Source organism: Nannobrachium achirus (assembly GCF_963921795.1).
Source record: "Nannobrachium achirus genome assembly, chromosome: 3".
NCBI lineage: Eukaryota > Metazoa > Chordata > Actinopteri > Myctophiformes > Myctophidae > Nannobrachium > Nannobrachium achirus.
Genome location: NC_137812.1, coordinates 23,033,740 through 23,056,320, shown reverse-complemented (window position 1 = coordinate 23,056,320; position 22,581 = coordinate 23,033,740).

Here is a 22,581-nt window from a genome sequence, read left to right as displayed (position 1 = left end):
TCTGACCAGCTGAGCTAACAGGCCTGCCTTTGCAATGATTTGTTTTAACTAAATGTTTACAAAGTGGCCACTCATGCAGTTTGCCTTGGAAAAATAAAGTAATGATTCACAGCCATGAAAAAAAACAGTTCCCTGAAATCGAGACTCAGGTGTAACGGAAAGCCAACCAGCAAGTGCCCAACCGTGGTTAACTTTAACACATACACGGAAGGCCGATCATGAAGGGACACGAACACTCAATCTTCTTCAGGGGAAAGGAGCCCAACCAGCTACTGCAAGTGCCCAACCGTGGTTAACTTTGACAGATGCAATGAAGGCCGACAACGAAGGGACTCGAACCCTCAATCTTCTGATTCTAAGTCAGACGCCTTATCCATTAGGCCACGCGGTCCTTGTAGGAAGCTCTATTCTTTCTGTCAAAATGGTAGTGGGCTGAAATGTCCATCGTGCATTATAACTCTTTTTGGTGACCAAAATCATGCTGGCTAATGTAGTGAAGAGCATATTGATGAAGACAGTTGTTTACTAACCAAAGAGAGTTTTTCAGTTTTATAGATGCACATGGTCACATTCTAATGAGTACTCTATGGCCCGTACGGGGATCGAACCCGCGACCTTGGCGTTATTAGCACCACGCTCTGACCAGCTGAGCTAACAGGCCTGCCTTTGCAATGATTTGTTTTAACTAAATGTTTACAAAGTGGCCTCTCATGCAGTTTGCCTTGGAAAAATAAAGTAATGATTCACAGCCATGAAAAAAATCAGTTCCCTGAAATCGAGACTCCGGTGTAAAGGAAAGCCAACCAGCAAGGGCCCAACCTTGGTTAACGTTGACAGATACACGGAAGGCCAACGAACACTCAATCTTCTGCAGCCGAACGGAGGCCAACCAGCTACTGCAAGTGCCCAACCGTAGTTAACGTTAACAGATACAATGAAGGCTGACCACGAAGGGACTCGAACCCTCAATCTTCTGATTCGAAGTCAGACGCCTTATCCATTAGGCCACGCGGTCCTTGTAGGAAGCTCTATTCTTTCTGTCAAAATGGTAGTGGGCTGAAATGTCCATCGTGCATTATAACTTTTTTTTGTGGCCAAAATCATGCTGGCTAATGTAGTGAAGAGCATATTATTGATGAAGACAGTTGTTTACTAACCAAAGATAGTTATTCAGTTTCATAGATGCACATGGTCACATTCTAATGAGAACTCTATGGCACATACGGGGATCGAAGCCGCGACCTTGGCGTTATTAGCACCACGCTCTGACCAGCTGAGCTAACAGGCCTGCCTTTGCAATGATTTGTTTTAACTAAATGTTTACAAAGTGGCCTCTCATGCAGTTTGCCTTGGAAAAATAAAGTAATGATTGACAGCCATGAAAAAAATCAGTTCCCTGAAATCGAGACTCAGGTGTAACGGAAAGCCAACCAGCAAGTGCCCAACCGTGGTTAACTTTGACAGATACACGGAAGGCCGACCATGAAGGGACACGAACACTAAATCTTTTGCAGGGAAACGGAGGTCAACCAGCTACTGCAAGTAACCCAACCGTGGTTAACTTTGACAGATACAATGAAGGCCGACCACAAAGGGACTCGAACCCTCAATCTTCTGATTCGAAGTCAGACGCCTTATCCATTAGGCCACGCGGTCCTTGTAGGAAGCTCTATTCTTTCTGTCAAAATGGTAGTGGGCTGAAATGTCCATCGTGCATTATAACTCTTTTTGGTGACCAAAATCATGCTGGCTAATGTAGTGAAGAGCATATTGATGAAGACAGTTGTTTACTAACCAAAGAGAGTTTTTCAGTTTTATAGATGCACATGGTCACATTCTAATGAGTACTCTATGGCCCGTACGGGGATCGAACCCGCGACCTTGGCGTTATTAGCACCACGCTCTGACCAGCTGAGCTAACAGGCCTGCCTTTGCAATGATTTGTTTTAACTAAATGTTTACAAAGTGGCCACTCATGCAGTTTGCCTTGGAAAAATAAAGTAATGATTCACAGCCATGAAAAAAAACAGTTCCCTGAAATCGAGACTCAGGTGTAACGGAAAGCCAACCAGCAAGTGCCCAACCGTGGTTAACTTTAACAGATACACGGAAGGCCGACCATGAAGGGACACGAACACTCAATCTTCTTCAGGGGAAAGGAGCCCAACCAGCTACTGCAAGTGCCCAACCGTGGTTAACTTTGACAGATGCAATGAAGGCCGACAACGAAGGGACTCGAACCCTCAATCTTCTGATTCTAAGTCAGACGCCTTATCCATTAGGCCACGCGGTCCTTGTAGGAAGCTCTATTCTTTCTGTCAAAATGGTAGTGGGCTGAAATGTCCATCGTGCATTATAACTCTTTTTGGTGATCAAAATCATGCTGGCTAATGTAGTGAAGAGCATATTGATGAAGACAGTTGTTTACTAACCAAAGAGAGTTTTTCAGTTTTATAGATGCACATGGTCACATTCTAATGAGTACTCTATGGCCCGTACGGGGATCGAACCCGCGACCTTGGCGTTATTAGCACCACGCTCTGACCAGCTGAGCTAACAGGCCTGCCTTTGCAATGATTTGTTTTAACTAAATGTTTACAAAGTGGCCTCTCATGCAGTTTGCCTTGGAAAAATAAAGTAATGATTGACAGCCATGAAAAAAATCAGTTCCCTGAAATCGAGACTCAGGTGTAACGGAAAGCCAACCAGCAAGTGCCCAACCGTGGTTAACTTTGACAGATAAACGGAAGGCCGACCATGAAGGGACACGAACACTCAATTTTCTGCAGGGGAAAGGAACCCAACCAGCTACTGCCCAACCGTGGTTAACTTTGACAGATGCAATGAAGGCCGACCACGAAGGGACTCAAACCCTCAATCTTCTGATTCGAAGTCAGACGCCTTATCCATTAGGCCACGCGGTCCTTGTAGGAAGCTCTATTCTTTCTGTCAAAATGGTAGTGGGCTGAAATGTCCATCGTGCATTATAACTTTTTTTTGTGGCCAAAATCATGCTGGCTAATGTAGTGAAGAGCATATTATTGATGAAGACAGTTGTTTACTAAACAAAGATAGTTTTTCAGTTTCATAGATGCACATGGTCACATTCTAATGACTACTCTATGGCCCATACGGGGATCGAACCCGCGACCTTGGCGCTATTAGCACCACGCTCTGACCAGCTGAGCTAACAGGCCTGCCTTTGCAATGATTTGTTTTAACTAAATGTTTACAAAGTGGCCTCTCATGCAGTTTGCCTTGGAAAAATAAAGTAATGATTCACAGCCATGAAAAAAATCAGTTCCCTGAAATCGAGACTCAGGTGTAACGGGAAGCCAACCAGCAAGTGCCAAACCGTGGTTAACTTTGACAGAAACACGGAAGGCCGACCATGAAGGGACACGAACACTCAATCTTCTGCAGGGGAACGGAGGCCAACCAGCTACTGCAAGTGCCCAACCGTGGTTAACTTTGACAGATACAATGAAGGCCAACCACGAAGGGACTCGAACCCTCAATCTTCTGATTCGAAGTCAGATGCCTTATCCATTAGGCCACACGGTCCTTGTAGGAAGCTCTATTCTTTCTGTCAAAATGGTAGTGGGCTGAAATGTCCATCGTGCATTATAACTCTTTTTGGTGACCAAAATCATGCTGGCTAATGTAGTGAAGAGCATATTGATGAAGACAGTTGTTTTCTAACCAAAGAGAGTTTTTCAATTTTAGAGATGCACATGGTCACATTCTAATGAGTACTCTATGGCCCGTACGGGGATCGAACCCGCAACCTTGGCGTTATTAGCACCACGCTCTGACCAGCTGAGCTAACAGGCCTGCCTTTCCAATGATTTGTTTTAACTAAAACTTTGCAAAGTGGCCCACATGCAGTTTGCCTTGGAAAAATAAAGTAATGATTCACAGCAATGAAAAAATTCAGTTACCTGAAATCGAGACTCCGGTGTAAAGGAAAGCCAACCAGCAAGGGCCCAACCTTGGTTAACGTTGACAGATAAACGGAAGGCCGACGAACACTCAATCTTCTGCAGCCGAACGGAGGCCAACCAGCTACTGCAAGTGCCCAACCGTAGTTAACGTTAACAGATACAATGAAGGCCGACCACGAAGGGACTCGAACCCTCAATCTTCTGATTCGAAGTCAGACGCCTTATCCATTAGGCCACGCGGTCCTTGTAGGAAGCTCTATTCTTTCTGTCAAAATGGTAGTGGGCTGAAATGTCCATCGTGCATTATAACTTTTTTTTGTGGCCAAAATCATGCTGGCTAATGTAGTGAAGAGCATATTATTGATGAAGACAGTTGTTTACTAACCAAAGATAGTTATTCAGTTTCATAGATGTACATGGTCACATTCTAATGAGAACTCTATGGCCCATACGGGGATCGAACCCGCGACCTTGGCGTTATTAGCACCACGCTCTGACCAGCTGAGCTAACAGGCCTGCCTTTGCAATGATTTGTTTTAACTAAATGTTTACAAAGTGGCCTCTCATGCAGTTTGCCTTGGAAAAATAAAGTAATGATTCACAGCCATGAAAAAAATCAGTTCCCTGAAATCGAGACTCAGGTGTAACAGGAAGCCAACCAGCAAGTGCCCAACCATGGTTAACTTTGACAGAAACACAGAAGGCCGACCATGAAGGGACACGAACACTCAATCTTCTGCAGGGGAACGGAGGCCAACCAGCTACTGCAAGTGCCCAACCGTGGTTAACTTTGACAGATACAATGAAGGCCAACCACGAAGGGACTCGAACCCTCAATCTTCTGATTCGAAGTCAGACGCCTTATCCATTAGGCCACGCGGTCCTTGTAGGAAGCTCTATTCTTTCTGTCAAAATGGTAGTGGGCTGAAATGTCCATCGTGCATTATAACTCTTTTTGGTGACCAAAATCATGCTGGCTAATGTAGTGAAGAGCATATTGATGAAGACAGTTGTTTTCTAACCAAAGAGAGTTTTTCAATTTTAGAGATGCACATGGTCACATTCTAACGAGTACACTATGGCCCGTACGGGGATCGAACCCGCGACCTTGGCGTTATTAGCACCACGCTCTGACCAGCTGAGCTAACAGGCCTGCCTTTCCAATGATTTGTTTTAACTAAAACTTTGCAAAGTGGCCTCTCATGCAGTTTGCCTTGGAAAAATAAAGTAATGATTCACAGCCATGAAAAAATTCAGTTACCTGAAATCGAGACTCCGGTGTAAAGGAAAGCCAACCAGCAAGGGCCCAACCTTGGTTAACGTTGACAGATACACGGAAGGCCGACCATGAAGGGACACGAACACTCAATCTTCTGCAGCCGAACAGAGGCCAACCAGCTACTGCAAGTGCCCAACCGTAGTTAACTTTAACAGATACAATGAAGGCCGACCACGAAGGGACTCGAACCCTCAATCTTCTGATTCGAAGTCAGACGCCTTATCCATTAGGCCACGCGGTCCTTGTAGGAAGCTCTATTCTTTCTGTCAAAATGGTAGTGGGCTGAAATGTCCATCGTGCATTATAACTCTTTTTGGTGACCAAAATCATGCTGGCTAATGTAGTGAAGAGCATATTGATGAAGACAGTTGTTTACTAACCAAAGAGAGTTTTTCAGTTTTATAGATGCACATGGTCACATTCTAATGAGTACTCTATGGCCCGTACGGGGATCGAACCCGCGACCTTGGCGTTATTAGCACCACGCTCTGACCAGCTGAGCTAACAGGCCTGCCTTTGCAATGATTTGTTTTAACTAAATGTTTACAAAGTGGCCACTCATGCAGTTTGCCTTGGAAAAATAAAGTAATGATTCACAGCCATGAAAAAAAACAGTTCCCTGAAATCGAGACTCAGGTGTAACGGAAAGCCAACCAGTAAGTGCCCAACCGTGGTTAACTTTAACACATACACGGAAGGCCGATCATGAAGGGACACGAACACTCAATCTTCTTCAGGGGAAAGGAGCCCAACCAGCTACTGCAAGTGCCCAACCGTGGTTAACTTTGACAGATGCAATGAAGGCCGACAACGAAGGGACTCGAACCCTCAATCTTCTGATTCTAAGTCAGACGCCTTATCCATTAGGCCACGCGGTCCTTGTAGGAAGCTCTATTCTTTCTGTCAAAATGGTAGTGGGCTGAAATGTCCATCGTGCATTATAACTCTTTTTGGTGACCAAAATCATGCTGGCTAATGTAGTGAAGAGCATATTGATGAAGACAGTTGTTTACTAACCAAAGAGAGTTTTTCAGTTTTATAGATGCACATGGTCACATTCTAATGAGTACTCTATGGCCCGTACGGGGATCGAACCCGCGACCTTGGCGTTATTAGCACCACGCTCTGACCAGCTGAGCTAACAGGCCTGCCTTTGCAATGATTTGTTTTAACTAAATGTTTACAAAGTGGCCTCTCATGCAGTTTGCCTTGGAAAAATAAAGTAATGATTCACAGCCATGAAAAAAATCAGTTCCCTGAAATCGAGACTCAGGTGTAACGGAAAGCCAACCAGCAAGTGCCCAACCGTGGTTAACTTTGACAGATAAACGGAAGGCCGACAATGAAGGGACACAAACACTCAATCTTCTGCAGGGGAAAGGAACCCAACCAGCTACTGCCCAACCGTGGTTAACTTTGACAGATGCAATGAAGGCCGACCACGAAGGGACTCGAACCCTCAATCTTCTGATTCGAAGTCAGACGCCTTATCCATTAGGCCACGCGGTCCTTGTAGGAAGCTCTATTCTTTCTGTCAAAATGGTAGTGGGCTGAAATGTCCATCGTGCATTATAACTTTTTTTTGTGGCCAAAAACATGCTGGCTAATGTAGTGAAGAGCATATTATTGATGAAGACAGTTGTTTACTAAACAAAGATAGTTTTTCAGTTTCATAGATGCACATGGTCACATTCTAATGACTACTCTATGGCCCATACGGGGATCGAACCCGCGACCTTGGCGTTATTAGCACCACGCTCTGACCAGCTGAGCTAACAGGCCTGCCTTTGCAATGATTTGTTTTAACTAAATGTTTACAAAGTGGCCTCTCATGCAGTTTGCCTTGGAAAAATAAAGTAATGATTCACAGCCATGAAAAAAATCAGTTCCCTGAAATCGAGACTCAGGTGTAACGGGAAGCCAACCAGCAAGTGCCCAACCGTGGTTAACTTTGACAGAAACACGGAAGGCCGACCATGAAGGGACACGAACACTCAATCTTCTGCAGGGGAACGGAGGCCAACCAGCTACTGCAAGTGCCCAACCGTGGTTAACTTTGACAGACAGGAAAAATAAAGTAATGATTCACAGCCATGAAAAAATTCAGTTACCTGAAATCGAGACTCCGGTGTAAAGGAAAGCCAACCAGCAAGGGCCCAACCTTGGTTAACGTTGACAGATAAACGGAAGGCCGACGAACACTCAATCTTCTGCAGCCGAACGGAGGCCAACCAGCTACTGCAAGTGCCCAACCGTAGTTAACGTTAACAGATACAATGAAGGCCGACCACGAAGGGACTCGAACCCTCAATCTTCTGATTCGAAGTCAGACGCCTTATCCATTAGGCCACGCGGTCCTTGTAGGAAGCTCTATTCTTTCTGTCAAAATGGTAGTGGGCTGAAATGTCCATCGTGCATTATAACTTTTTTTTGTGGCCAAAATCATGCTGGCTAATGTAGTGAAGAGCATATTATTGATGAAGACAGTTGTTTACTAACCAAAGATAGTTATTCAGTTTCATAGATGTACATGGTCACATTCTAATGAGTACTCTATGGCCCATACGGGGATCGAACCCACAACCTTGGCGTTATTAGCACCACGCTCTGACCAGCTGAGCTAACAGGCCTGCCTTTGCAATGATTTGTTTTAACTAAATGTTTACAAAGTGGCCTCTCATGCAGTTTGCCTTGGAAAAATAAAGTAATGATTCACAGCCATGAAAAAAATCAGTTCCCTGAAATCGAGACTCCGGTGTAAAGGAAAGCCAACCAGCAAGGGCCCAACCTTGGTTAACGTTGACAGATACACGGAAGGCCAACGAACACTCAATCTTCTGCAGCCGAACGGAGGCCAACCAGCTACTGCAAGTGCCCAACCGTAGTTAACGTTAACAGATACAATGAAGGCTGACCACGAAGGGACTCGAACCCTCAATCTTCTGATTCGAAGTCAGACGCCTTATCCATTAGGCCACGCGGTCCTTGTAGGAAGCTCTATTCTTTCTGTCAAAATGGTAGTGGGCTGAAATGTCCATCGTGCATTATAACTTTTTTTTGTGGCCAAAATCATGCTGGCTAATGTAGTGAAGAGCATATTATTGATGAAGACAGTTGTTTACTAACCAAAGATAGTTATTCAGTTTCATAGATGCACATGGTCACATTCTAATGAGAACTCTATGGCACATACGGGGATCGAAGCCGCGACCTTGGCGTTATTAGCACCACGCTCTGACCAGCTGAGCTAACAGGCCTGCCTTTGCAATGATTTGTTTTAACTAAATGTTTACAAAGTGGCCTCTCATGCAGTTTGCCTTGGAAAAATAAAGTAATGATTCACAGCCATGAAAAAAATCAGTTCCCTGAAATCGAGACTCCGGTGTAAAGGAAAGCCAACCAGCAAGGGCCCAACCTTGGTTAACGTTGACAGATACACGGAAGGCCGACCATGAAGGGACACGAACACTCAATCTTCTGCAGCCGAACAGAGGCCAACCAGCTACTGCAAGTGCCCAACCGTAGTTAACTTTAACAGATACAATGAAGGCCGACCACGAAGGGACTCGAACCCTCAATCTTCTGATTCGAAGTCAGACGCCTTATCCATTAGGCCACGCGGTCCTTGTAGGAAGCTCTATTCTTTCTGTCAAAATGGTAGTGGGCTGAAATGTCCATCGTGCATTATAACTCTTTTTGGTGACCAAAATCATGCTGGCTAATGTAGTGAAGAGCATATTGATGAAGACAGTTGTTTACTAACCAAAGAGAGTTTTTCAGTTTTATAGATGCACATGGTCACATTCTAATGAGTACTCTATGGCCCGTACGGGGATCGAACCCGCGACCTTGGCGTTATTAGCACCACGCTCTGACCAGCTGAGCTAACAGGCCTGCCTTTGCAATGATTTGTTTTAACTAAATGTTTACAAAGTGGCCACTCATGCAGTTTGCCTTGGAAAAATAAAGTAATGATTCACAGCCATGAAAAAAAACAGTTCCCTGAAATCGAGACTCAGGTGTAACGGAAAGCCAACCAGCAAGTGCCCAACCGTGGTTAACTTTAACACATACACGGAAGGCCGATCATGAAGGGACACGAACACTCAATCTTCTTCAGGGGAAAGGAGCCCAACCAGCTACTGCAAGTGCCCAACCGTGGTTAACTTTGACAGATGCAATGAAGGCCGACAACGAAGGGACTCGAACCCTCAATCTTCTGATTCTAAGTCAGACGCCTTATCCATTAGGCCACGCGGTCCTTGTAGGAAGCTCTATTCTTTCTGTCAAAATGGTAGTGGGCTGAAATGTCCATCGTGCATTATAACTCTTTTTGGTGACCAAAATCATGCTGGCTAATGTAGTGAAGAGCATATTGATGAAGACAGTTGTTTACTAACCAAAGAGAGTTTTTCAGTTTTATAGATGCACATGGTCACATTCTAATGAGTACTCTATGGCCCGTACGGGGATCGAACCCGCGACCTTGGCGTTATTAGCACCACGCTCTGACCAGCTGAGCTAACAGGCCTGCCTTTGCAATGATTTGTTTTAACTAAATGTTTACAAAGTGGCCTCTCATGCAGTTTGCCTTGGAAAAATAAAGTAATGATTCACAGCCATGAAAAAAATCAGTTCCCTGAAATCGAGACTCAGGTGTAACGGAAAGCCAACCAGCAAGTGCCCAACCGTGGTTAACTTTGACAGATAAACGGAAGGCCGACCATGAAGGGACACAAACACTCAATCTTCTGCAGGGGAAAGGAACCCAACCAGCTACTGCCCAACCGTGGTTAACTTTGACAGATGCAATGAAGGCCGACCACGAAGGGACTCGAACCCTCAATCTTCTGATTCGAAGTCAGACGCCTTATCCATTAGGCCACGCGGTCCTTGTAGGAAGCTCTATTCTTTCTGTCAAAATGGTAGTGGGCTGAAATGTCCATCGTGCATTATAACTTTTTTTTGTGGCCAAAATCATGCTGGCTAATGTAGTGAAGAGCATATTATTGATGAAGACAGTTGTTTACTAAACAAAGATAGTTTTTCAGTTTCATAGATGCACATGGTCACATTCTAATGACTACTCTATGGCCCATACGGGGATCGAACCCGCGACCTTGGCGTTATTAGCACCACGCTCTGACCAGCTGAGCTAACAGGCCTGCCTTTGCAATGATTTGTTTTAACTAAATGTTTACAAAGTGGCCTCTCATGCAGTTTGCCTTGGAAAAATAAAGTAATGATTCACAGCCATGAAAAAAATCAGTTCCCTGAAATCGAGACTCAGGTGTAACGGGAAGCCAACCAGCAAGTGCCCAACCGTGGTTAACTTTGACAGAAACACGGAAGGCCGACCATGAAGGGACACGAACACTCAATCTTCTGCAGGGGAACGGAGGCCAACCAGCTACTGCAAGTGCCCAACCGTGGTTAACTTTGACAGACAGGAAAAATAAAGTAATGATTCACAGCCATGAAAAAATTCAGTTACCTGAAATCGAGACTCCGGTGTAAAGGAAAGCCAACCAGCAAGGGCCCAACCTTGGTTAACGTTGACAGATAAACGGAAGGCCGACGAACACTCAATCTTCTGCAGCCGAACGGAGGCCAACCAGCTACTGCAAGTGCCCAACCGTAGTTAACGTTAACAGATACAATGAAGGCCGACCACGAAGGGACTCGAACCCTCAATCTTCTGATTCGAAGTCAGACGCCTTATCCATTAGGCCACGCGGTCCTTGTAGGAAGCTCTATTCTTTCTGTCAAAATGGTAGTGGGCTGAAATGTCCATCGTGCATTATAACTTTTTTTTGTGGCCAAAATCATGCTGGCTAATGTAGTGAAGAGCATATTATTGATGAAGACAGTTGTTTACTAACCAAAGATAGTTATTCAGTTTCATAGATGTACATGGTCACATTCTAATGAGTACTCTATGGCCCATACGGGGATCGAACCCACAACCTTGGCGTTATTAGCACCACGCTCTGACCAGCTGAGCTAACAGGCCTGCCTTTGCAATGATTTGTTTTAACTAAATGTTTACAAAGTGGCCTCTCATGCAGTTTGCCTTGGAAAAATAAAGTAATGATTCACAGCCATGAAAAAAATCAGTTCCCTGAAATCGAGACTCCGGTGTAAAGGAAAGCCAACCAGCAAGGGCCCAACCTTGGTTAACGTTGACAGATACACGGAAGGCCAACGAACACTCAATCTTCTGCAGCCGAACGGAGGCCAACCAGCTACTGCAAGTGCCCAACCGTAGTTAACGTTAACAGATACAATGAAGGCTGACCACGAAGGGACTCGAACCCTCAATCTTCTGATTCGAAGTCAGACGCCTTATCCATTAGGCCACGCGGTCCTTGTAGGAAGCTCTATTCTTTCTGTCAAAATGGTAGTGGGCTGAAATGTCCATCGTGCATTATAACTTTTTTTTGTGGCCAAAATCATGCTGGCTAATGTAGTGAAGAGCATATTATTGATGAAGACAGTTGTTTACTAACCAAAGATAGTTATTCAGTTTCATAGATGCACATGGTCACATTCTAATGAGAACTCTATGGCACATACGGGGATCGAAGCCGCGACCTTGGCGTTATTAGCACCACGCTCTGACCAGCTGAGCTAACAGGCCTGCCTTTGCAATGATTTGTTTTAACTAAATGTTTACAAAGTGGCCTCTCATGCAGTTTGCCTTGGAAAAATAAAGTAATGATTGACAGCCATGAAAAAAATCAGTTCCCTGAAATCAAGACTCAGGTGTAACGGAAAGCCAACCAGCAAGTGCCCAACCGTGGTTAACTTTGACAGATACACGGAAGGCCGACCATGAAGGGACACGAACACTAAATCTTTTGCAGGGAAACGGAGGTCAACCAGCTACTGCAAGTAACCCAACCGTGGTTAACTTTGACAGATACAATGAAGGCCGACCACAAAGGGACTCGAACCCTCAATCTTCTGATTCGAAGTCAGACGCCTTATCCATTAGGCCACGCGGTCCTTGTAGGAAGCTCTATTCTTTCTGTCAAAATGGTAGTGGGCTGAAATGTCCATCGTGCATTATAACTCTTTTTGGTGACCAAAATCATGCTGGCTAATGTAGTGAAGAGCATATTGATGAAGACAGTTGTTTACTAACCAAAGAGAGTTTTTCAGTTTTATAGATGCACATGGTCACATTCTAATGAGTACTCTATGGCCCGTACGGGGATCGAACCCGCGACCTTTGCGTTATTAGCACCACGCTCTGACCAGCTGAGCTAACAGGCCTGCCTTTGCAATGATTTGTTTTAACTAAATGTTTACAAAGTGGCCACTCATGCAGTTTGCCTTGGAAAAATAAAGTAATGATTCACAGCCATGAAAAAAAACAGTTCCCTGAAATCGAGACTCAGGTGTAACGGAAAGCCAACCAGCAAGTGCCCAACCGTGGTTAACTTTAACAGATACACGGAAGGCCGACCATGAAGGGACACGAACACTCAATCTTCTTCAGGGGAAAGGAGCCCAACCAGCTACTGCAAGTGCCCAACCGTGGTTAACTTTGACAGATGCAATGAAGGCCGACAACAAAGGGACTCGAACCCTCAATCTTCTGATTCTAAGTCAGACGCCTTATCCATTAGGCCACGCGGTCCTTGTAGGAAGCTCTATTCTTTCTGTCAAAATGGTAGTGGGCTGAAATGTCCATCGTGCATTATAACTCTTTTTGGTGACCAAAATCATGCTGGCTAATGTAGTGAAGAGCATATTGATGAAGACAGTTGTTTACTAACCAAAGAGAGTTTTTCAGTTTTATAGATGCACATGGTCACATTCTAATGAGTACTCTATGGCCCGTACGGGGATCGAACCCGCGACCTTGGCGTTATTAGCACCACGCTCTGACCAGCTGAGCTAACAGGCCTGCCTTTGCAATGATTTGTTTTAACTAAATGTTTACAAAGTGGCCTCTCATGCAGTTTGCCTTGGAAAAATAAAGTAATGATTGACAGCCATGAAAAAAATCAGTTCCCTGAAATCGAGACTCAGGTGTAACGGAAAGCCAACCAGCAAGTGCCCAACCGTGGTTAACTTTGACAGATAAACGGAAGGCCGACCATGAAGGGACACGAACACTCAATCTTCTGCAGGGGAAAGGAACCCAACCAGCTACTGCCCAACCGTGGTTAACTTTGACAGATGCAATGAAGGCCGACCACGAAGGGACTCGAACCCTCAATCTTCTGATTCGAAGTCAGACGCCTTATCCATTAGGCCACGCGGTCCTTGTAGGAAGCTCTATTCTTTCTGTCAAAATGGTAGTGGGCTGAAATGTCCATCGTGCATTATAACTTTTTTTTGTGGCCAAAATCATGCTGGCTAATGTAGTGAAGAGCATATTATTGATGAAGACAGTTGTTTACTAAACAAAGATAGTTTTTCAGTTTCATAGATGCACATGGTCACATTCTAATGACTACTCTATGGCCCATACGGGGATCGAACCCGCGACCTTGGCGTTATTAGCACCACGCTCTGACCAGCTGAGCTAACAGGCCTGCCTTTGCAATGATTTGTTTTAACTAAATGTTTACAAAGTGGCCTCTCATGCAGTTTGCCTTGGAAAAATAAAGTAATGATTCACAGCCATGAAAAAAATCAGTTCCCTGAAATCGAGACTCAGGTGTAACGGGAAGCCAACCAGCAAGTGCCCAACCGTGGTTAACTTTGACAGAAACACGGAAGGCCGACCATGAAGGGACACGAACACTCAATCTTCTGCAGGGGAACGGAGGCCAACCAGCTACTGCAAGTGCCCAACCGTGGTTAACTTTGACAGACAGGAAAAATAAAGTAATGATTCACAGCCATGAAAAAATTCAGTTACCTGAAATCGAGACTCCGGTGTAAAGGAAAGCCAACCAGCATGGGCCCAACCTTGGTTAACGTTGACAGATAAACGGAAGGCCGACGAACACTCAATCTTCTGCAGCCGAACGGAGGCCAACCAGCTACTGCAAGTGCCCAACCGTAGTTAACGTTAACAGATACAATGAAGGGCGACAACGAAGGGACTCGAACCCTCAATCTTCTGATTCTAAGTCAGACGCCTTATCCATTAGGCCACGCGGTCCTTGTAGGAAGCTCTATTCTTTCTGTCAAAATGGTAGTGGGCTGAAATGTCCATCGTGCATTATAACTCTTTTTGGTGACCAAAATCATGCTGGCTAATGTAGTGAAGAGCATATTGATGAAGACAGTTGTTTACTAACCAAAGAGAGTTTTTCAGTTTTATAGATGCACATGGTCACATTCTAATGAGTACTCTATGGCCCGTACGGGGATCGAACCCGCGACCTTGGCGTTATTAGCACCACGCTCTGACCAGCTGAGCTAACAGGCCTGCCTTTGCAATGATTTGTTTTAACTAAATGTTTACAAAGTGGCCTCTCATGCAGTTTGCCTTGGAAAAATAAAGTAATGATTGACAGCCATGAAAAAAATCAGTTCCCTGAAATCGAGACTCAGGTGTAACGGAAAGCCAACCAGCAAGTGCCCAACCGTGGTTAACTTTGACAGATAAACGGAAGGCCGACCATGAAGGGACACGAACACTCAATCTTCTGCAGGGGAAAGGAACCCAACCAGCTACTGCCCAACCGTGGTTAACTTTGACAGATGCAATGAAGGCCGACCACGAAGGGACTCAAACCCTCAATCTTCTGATTCGAAGTCAGACGCCTTATCCATTAGGCCACGCGGTCCTTGTAGGAAGCTCTATTCTTTCTGTCAAAATGGTAGTGGGCTGAAATGTCCATCGTGCATTATAACTCTTTTTGGTGACCAAAATCATGCTGGCTAATGTAGTGAAGAGCATATTGATGAAGACAGTTGTTTTCTAACCAAAGAGAGTTTTTCAATTTTAGAGATGCACATGGTCACATTCTAATGAGTACTCTATGGCCCGTACAGGGATCGAACCCGCAACCTTGGCGTTATTAGCACCACGCTCTGACCAGCTGAGCTAACAGGCCTGCCTTTCCAATGATTTGTTTTAACTAAAACTTTGCAAAGTGGCCCACATGCAGTTTGCCTTGGAAAAATAAAGTAATGATTCACAGCAATGAAAAAATTCAGTTACCTGAAATCGAGACTCCGGTGTAAAGGAAAGCCAACCAGCAAGGGCCCAACCTTGGTTAACGTTGACAGATAAACGGAAGGCCGACGAACACTCAATCTTCTGCAGCCGAACGGAGGCCAACCAGCTACTGCAAGTGCCCAACCGTAGTTAACGTTAACAGATACAATGAAGGCCGACCACGAAGGGACTCGAACCCTCAATCTTCTGATTCGAAGTCAGACGCCTTATCCATTAGGCCACGCGGTCCTTGTAGGAAGCTCTATTCTTTCTGTCAAAATGGTAGTGGGCTGAAATGTCCATCGTGCATTATAACTTTTTTTTGTGGCCAAAATCATGCTGGCTAATGTAGTGAAGAGCATATTATTGATGAAGACAGTTGTTTACTAACCAAAGATAGTTATTCAGTTTCATAGATGTACATGGTCACATTCTAATGAGAACTCTATGGCCCATACGGGGATCGAACCCGCGACCTTGGCGTTATTAGCACCACGCTCTGACCAGCTGAGCTAACAGGCCTGCCTTTGCAATGATTTGTTTTAACTAAATGTTTACAAAGTGGCCTCTCATGCAGTTTGCCTTGGAAAAATAAAGTAATGATTCACAGCCATGAAAAAAATCAGTTCCCTGAAATCGAGACTCAGGTGTAACGGGAAGCCAACCAGCAAGTGCCCAACCGTGGTTAACTTTGACAGAAACACGGAAGGCCGACCATGAAGGGACACGAACACTCAATCTTCTGCAGGGGAACGGAGGCCAACCAGCTACTGCAAGTGCCCAACCGTGGTTAACTTTGACAGATACAATGAAGGCCAACCACGAAGGGACTCGAACCCTCAATCTTCTGATTCGAAGTCAGACGCCTTATCCATTAGGCCACGCGGTCCTTGTAGGAAGCTCTATTCTTTCTGTCAAAATGGTAGTGGGCTGAAATGTCCATCGTGCATTATAACTCTTTTTGGTGACCAAAATCATGCTGGCTAATGTAGTGAAGAGCATATTGATGAAGACAGTTGTTTTCTAACCAAAGAGTGTTTTTCAATTTTAAGATGCACATGGTCACATTCTAACGAGTACTCTATGGCCCGTACGGGGATCGAACCCGCGACCTTGGCGTTATTAGCACCACGCTCTGACCAGCTGAGCTAACAGGCCTGCCTTTCCAATGATTTGTTTTAACTAAAACTTTGCAAAGTGGCCTCTCATGCAGTTTGCCTTGGAAAAATAAAGTAATGATTCACAGCCATGAAAAAATTCAGTTACCTGAAATCGAGACTCCGGTGTAAAGGAAAGCCAACCAGCAAGGGCCCAACCTTGGTTAACGTTGACAGATACACGGAAGGCCGACCATGAAGGGACACGAACACTCAATCTTCTGCAGCCGAACAGAGGCCAACCAGCTACTGCAAGTGCCCAACCGTAGTTAACTTTAACAGATACAATGAAGGCCGACCACGAAGGGACTCGAACCCTCAATCTTCTGATTCGAAGTCAGACGCCTTATCCATTAGGCCACGCGGTCCTTGTAGGAAGCTCTATTCTTTCTGTCAAAATGGTAGTGGGCTGAAATGTCCATCGTGCATTATAACTCTTTTTGGTGACCAAAATCATGCTGGCTAATGTAGTGAAGAGCATATTGATGAAGACAGTTGTTTACTAACCAAAGAGAGTTTTTCAGTTTTATAGATGCACATGGTCACATTCTAATGAGTACTCTATGGCCCGTACGGGGATCGAACCCGCGACCTTGGCGTTATTAGCACCACGCTCTGACCAGCTGAGCTAACAGGCCTGCCTTTGCAATGATTTGTTTTAACTAAATGTTTACAAAGTGGCCACTCATGCAGTTTGCCTTGGAAAAATAAAGTAATGATTCACAGCCATGAAAAAAAACAGTTCCCCTAAATCGAGACTCAGGTGTAACGGAAAGCCAACCAGCAAGTGCCCAACCGTGGTTAACTTTAACAGATACACGGAAGGCCGATCATGAAGGGACACGAACACTCAATCTTCTTCAGGGGAAAGGAGCCCAACCAGCTACTGCAAGTGCCCAACCGTGGTTAACTTTGACAGATGCAATGAAGGCCGACAACTAAGGGACTCGAACCCTCAATCTTCTGATTCTAAGTCAGACGCCTTATCCATTAGGCCACGCGGTCCTTGTAGGAAGCTCTATTCTTTCTGTCAAAATGGTAGTGGGCTGAAATGTCCATCGTGCATTATAACTCTTTTTGGTGACCAAAATCATGCTGGCTAATGTAGTGAAGAGCATATTGATGAAGACAGTTGTTTACTAACCAAAGAGAGTTTTTCAGTTTTATAGATGCACATGGTCACATTCTAATGAGTACTCTATGGCCCGTACGGGGATCGAACCCGCGACCTTGGCGTTATTAGCACCACGCTCTGACCAGCTGAGCTAACAGGCCTGCCTTTGCAATGATTTGTTTTAACTAAATGTTTACAAAGTGGCCTCTCATGCAGTTTGCCTTGGAAAAATAAAGTAATGATTGACAGCCATGAAAAAAATCAGTTCCCTGAAATCGAGACTCAGGTGTAACGGAAAGCCAACCAGCAAGTGCCCAACCGTGGTTAACTTTGACAGATAAACGGAAGGCCGACCATGAAGGGACACAAACACTCAATCTTCTGCAGGGGAAAGGAACCCAACCAGCTACTGCCCAACCGTGGTTAACTTTGACAGATGCAATGAAGGCCGACCACGAAGGGACTCGAACCCTCAATCTTCTGATTCGAAGTCAGACGCCTTATCCATTAGGCCACGCGGTCCTTGTGGGAAGCTCTATTCTTTCTGTCAAAATGGTAGTGGGCTGAAATGTCCATCGTGCATTATAACTTTTTTTTGTGGCCAAAATCATGCTGGCTAATGTAGTGAAGAGCATATTATTGATGAAGACAGTTGTTTACTAAACAAAGATAGTTTTTCAGTTTCATAGATGCACATGGTCACATTCTAATGACTACTCTATGGCCCATACGGGGATCGAACCCGCGACCTTGGCGTTATTAGCACCAAGCTCTGACCAGCTGAGCTAACAGGCCTGCCTTTGCAATGATTTGTTTTAACTAAATGTTTACAAAGTGGCCTCTCATGCAGTTTGCCTTGGAAAAATAAAGTAATGATTCACAGCCATGAAAAAAATCAGTTCCCTGAAATCGAGACTCAGGTGTAACGGGAAGCCAACCAGCAAGTGCCCAACCGTGGTTAACTTTGACAGAAACACGGAAGGCCGACCATGAAGGGACACGAACACTCAATCTTCTGCAGGGGAACGGAGGCCAACCAGCTACTGCAAGTGCCCAACCGTGGTTAACTTTGACAGACAGGAAAAATAAAGTAATGATTCACAGCCATGAAAAAATTCAGTTACCTGAAATCGAGACTCCGGTGTAAAGGAAAGCCAACCAGCAAGGGCCCAACCTTGGTTAACGTTGACCGATAAACGGAAGGCCGACGAACACTCAATCTTCTGCAGCCGAACGGAGGCCAACCAGCTACTGCAAGTGCCCAACCGTAGTTAACGTTAACAGATACAATGAAGGACGACCACGAAGGGACTCGAACCCTCAATCTTCTGATTCTAAGTCAGACGCCTTATCCATTAGGCCACGCGGTCCTTGTAGGAAGCTCTATTCTTTCTGTCAAAATGGTAGTGGGCTGAAATGTCCATCGTGCATTATAACTTTTTTTTGTGGCCAAAATCATGCTGGCTAATGTAGTGAAGAGCATATTATTGATGAAGACAGTTGTTTACTAACCAAAGATAGTTATTCAGTTTCATAGATGTACATGGTCACATTCTAATGAGTACTCTATGGCCCATACGGGGATGGAACCCACAACCTTGGCGTTATTAGCACCACGCTCTGACCAGCTGAGCTAACAGGCCTGCCTTTGCAATGATTTGTTTTAACTAAATGTTTACAAAGTGGCCTCTCATGCAGTTTGCCTTGGAAAAATAAAGTAATGATTCACAGCCATGAAAAAAATCAGTTCCCTGAAATCGAGACTCCGGTGTAAAGGAAAGCCAACCAGCAAGGGCCCAACCTTGGTTAACGTTGACAGATACACGGAAGGCCAACGAACACTCAATCTTCTGCAGCCGAACGGAGGCCAACCAGCTACTGCAAGTGCCCAACCTTAGTTAACGTTAACAGATACAATGAAGGCTGACCACGAAGGGACTCGAACCCTCAATCTTCTGATTCGAAGTCAGACGCCTTATCCATTAGGCCACGCGGTCCTTGTAGGAAGCTCTATTCTTTCTGTCAAAATGGTAGTGGGCTGAAATGTCCATCGTGCATTATAACTTTTTTTTGTGGCCAAAATCATGCTGGCTAATGTAGTGAAGAGCATATTATTGATGAAGACAGTTGTTTACTAACCAAAGATAGTTATTCAGTTTCATAGATGCACATGGTCACATTCTAATGAGAACTCTATGGCACATACGGGGATCGAAGCCGCGACCTTGGCGTTATTAGCACCACGCTCTGACCAGCTGAGCTAACAGGCCTGCCTTTGCAATGATTTGTTTTAACTAAATGTTTACAAAGTGGCCTCTCATGCAGTTTGCCTTGGAAAAATAAAGTAATGATTGACAGCCATGAAAAAAATCAGTTCCCTGAAATCGAGACTCAGGTGTAACGGAAAGCCAACCAGCAAGTGCCCAACCGTGGTTAACTTTGACAGATACACGGAAGGCCGACCATGAAGGGACACGAACACTAAAACTTTTGCAGGGAAACGGAGGTCAACCAGCTACTGCAAGTAACCCAACCGTGGTTAACTTTGACAGATACAATGAAGGCCGACCACAAAGGGACTCGAACCCTCAATCTTCTGATTCGAAGTCAGACGCCTTATCCATTAGGCCACGCGGTCCTTGTAGGAAGCTCTATTCTTTCTGTCAAAATGGTAGTGGGCTGAAATGTCCATCGTGCATTATAACTCTTTTTGGTGACCAAAATCATGCTGGCTAATGTAGTGAAGAGCATATTGATGAAGACAGTTGTTTTCTAACCAAAGAGAGTTTTTCAATTTTAGAGATGCTCATGGTCACATTCTAACGAGTACTCTATGGCCCGTACGGGGATCGAACCCGCGACCTTGGCGTTATTAGCACCACGCTCTGACCAGCTGAGCTAACAGGCCTGCCTTTCCAATGATTTGTTTCAACTAAAACTTTTCAAAGTGGCCCACATGCAGTTTGCCTTGGAAAAATAAAGTAATGATTCACAGCCATGAAAAAATTCAGTTACCTGAAATCGAGACTCCGGTGTAAAGGAAAGCCAACCAGCAAGGGCCCAACCTTGGTTAACGTTGACAGATAAACGGAAGGCCGACGAACACTCAATCTTCTGCAGCTGAACGGAGGCCAACCAGCTACTGCAAGTGCCCAACCGTAGTTAACGTTAACAGATACAATGAAGGCCGACCACGAAGGGACTCGAACCCTCAATCTTCTGATTCGAAGTCAGACGCCTTATCCATTAGGCCACGCGGTCCTTGTAGGAAGCTCTATTCTTTCTGTCAAAATGGTAGTGGGCTGAAATGTCCATCGTGCATTATAACTTTTTTTTGTGGCCAAAATCATGCTGGCTAATGTAGTGAAGAGCATATTATTGATGAAGACAGTTGTTTACTAACCAAAGATAGTTATTCAGTTTCATAGATGTACATGGTCACATTCTAATGAGTACTCTATGGCCCATACGGGGATGGAACCCACAACCTTGGCGTTATTAGCACCACGCTCTGACCAGCTGAGCTAACAGGCCTGCCTTTGCAATGATTTGTTTTAACTAAATGTTTACAAAGTGGCCTCTCATGCAGTTTGCCTTGGAAAAATAAAGTAATGATTCACAGCCATGAAAAAAATCAGTTCCCTGAAATCGAGACTCCGGTGTAAAGGAAAGCCAACCAGCAAGGGCCCAACCTTGGTTAACGTTGACAGATACACGGAAGGCCAACGAACACTCAATCTTCTGCAGCCGAACGGAGGCCAACCAGCTACTGCAAGTGCCCAACCGTAGTTAACGTTAACAGATACAATGAAGGCTGACCACGAAGGGACTCGAACCCTCAATCTTCTGATTCGAAGTCAGACGCCTTATCCATTAGGCCACGCGGTCCTTGTAGGAAGCTCTATTCTTTCTGTCAAAATGGTAGTGGGCTGAAATGTCCATCGTGCATTATAACTTTTTTTTGTGGCCAAAATCATGCTGACTAATGTAGTGAAGAGCATATTATTGATGAAGACAGTTGTTTACTAACCAAAGATAGTTATTCAGTTTCATAGATGCACATGGTCACATTCTAATGAGAACTCTATGGCACATACGGGGATCGAAGCCGCGACCTTGGCGTTATTAGCACCACGCTCTGACCAGCTGAGCTAACAGGCCTGCCTTTGCAATGATTTGTTTTAACTAAATGTTTACAAAGTGGCCTCTCATGCAGTTTGCCTTGGAAAAATAAAGTAATGATTGACAGCCATGAAAAAAATCAGTTCCCTGAAATCGAGACTCAGGTGTAACGGAAAGCCAACCAGCAAGTGCCCAACCGTGGTTAACTTTGACAGATACACGGAAGGCCGACCATGAAGGGACACGAACACTAAATCTTTTGCAGGGAAACGGAGGTCAACCAGCTACTGCAAGTAACCCAACCGTGGTTAACTTTGACAGATACAATGAAGGCCGACCACAAAGGGACTCGAACCCTCAATCTTCTGATTCGAAGTCAGACGCCTTATCCATTAGGCCACGCGGTCCTTGTAGGAAGCTCTATTCTTTCTGTCAAAATGGTAGTGGGCTGAAATGTCCATCGTGCATTATAACTCTTTTTGGTGACCAAAATCATGCTGGCTAATGTAGTGAAAGAGCATATTGATGAAGACAGTTGTTTTCTAACCAAAGAGAGTTTTTCAATTTTAGAGATGCACATGGTCACATTCTAACGAGTACTCTATGGCCCGTACGGGGATCGAACCCGCGACCTCGGCGTTATTAGCACCACGCTCTGACCAGCTGAGCTAACAGGCCTGCCTTTCCAATGATTTGTTTCAACTAAAACTTTTCAAAGTGGCCCACATGCAGTTTGCCTTGGAAAAATAAAGTAATGATTCACAGCCATGAAAAAATTCAGTTACCTGAAATCGAGACTCCGGTGTAAAGGAAAGCAAACCAGCAAGGGCCCAACC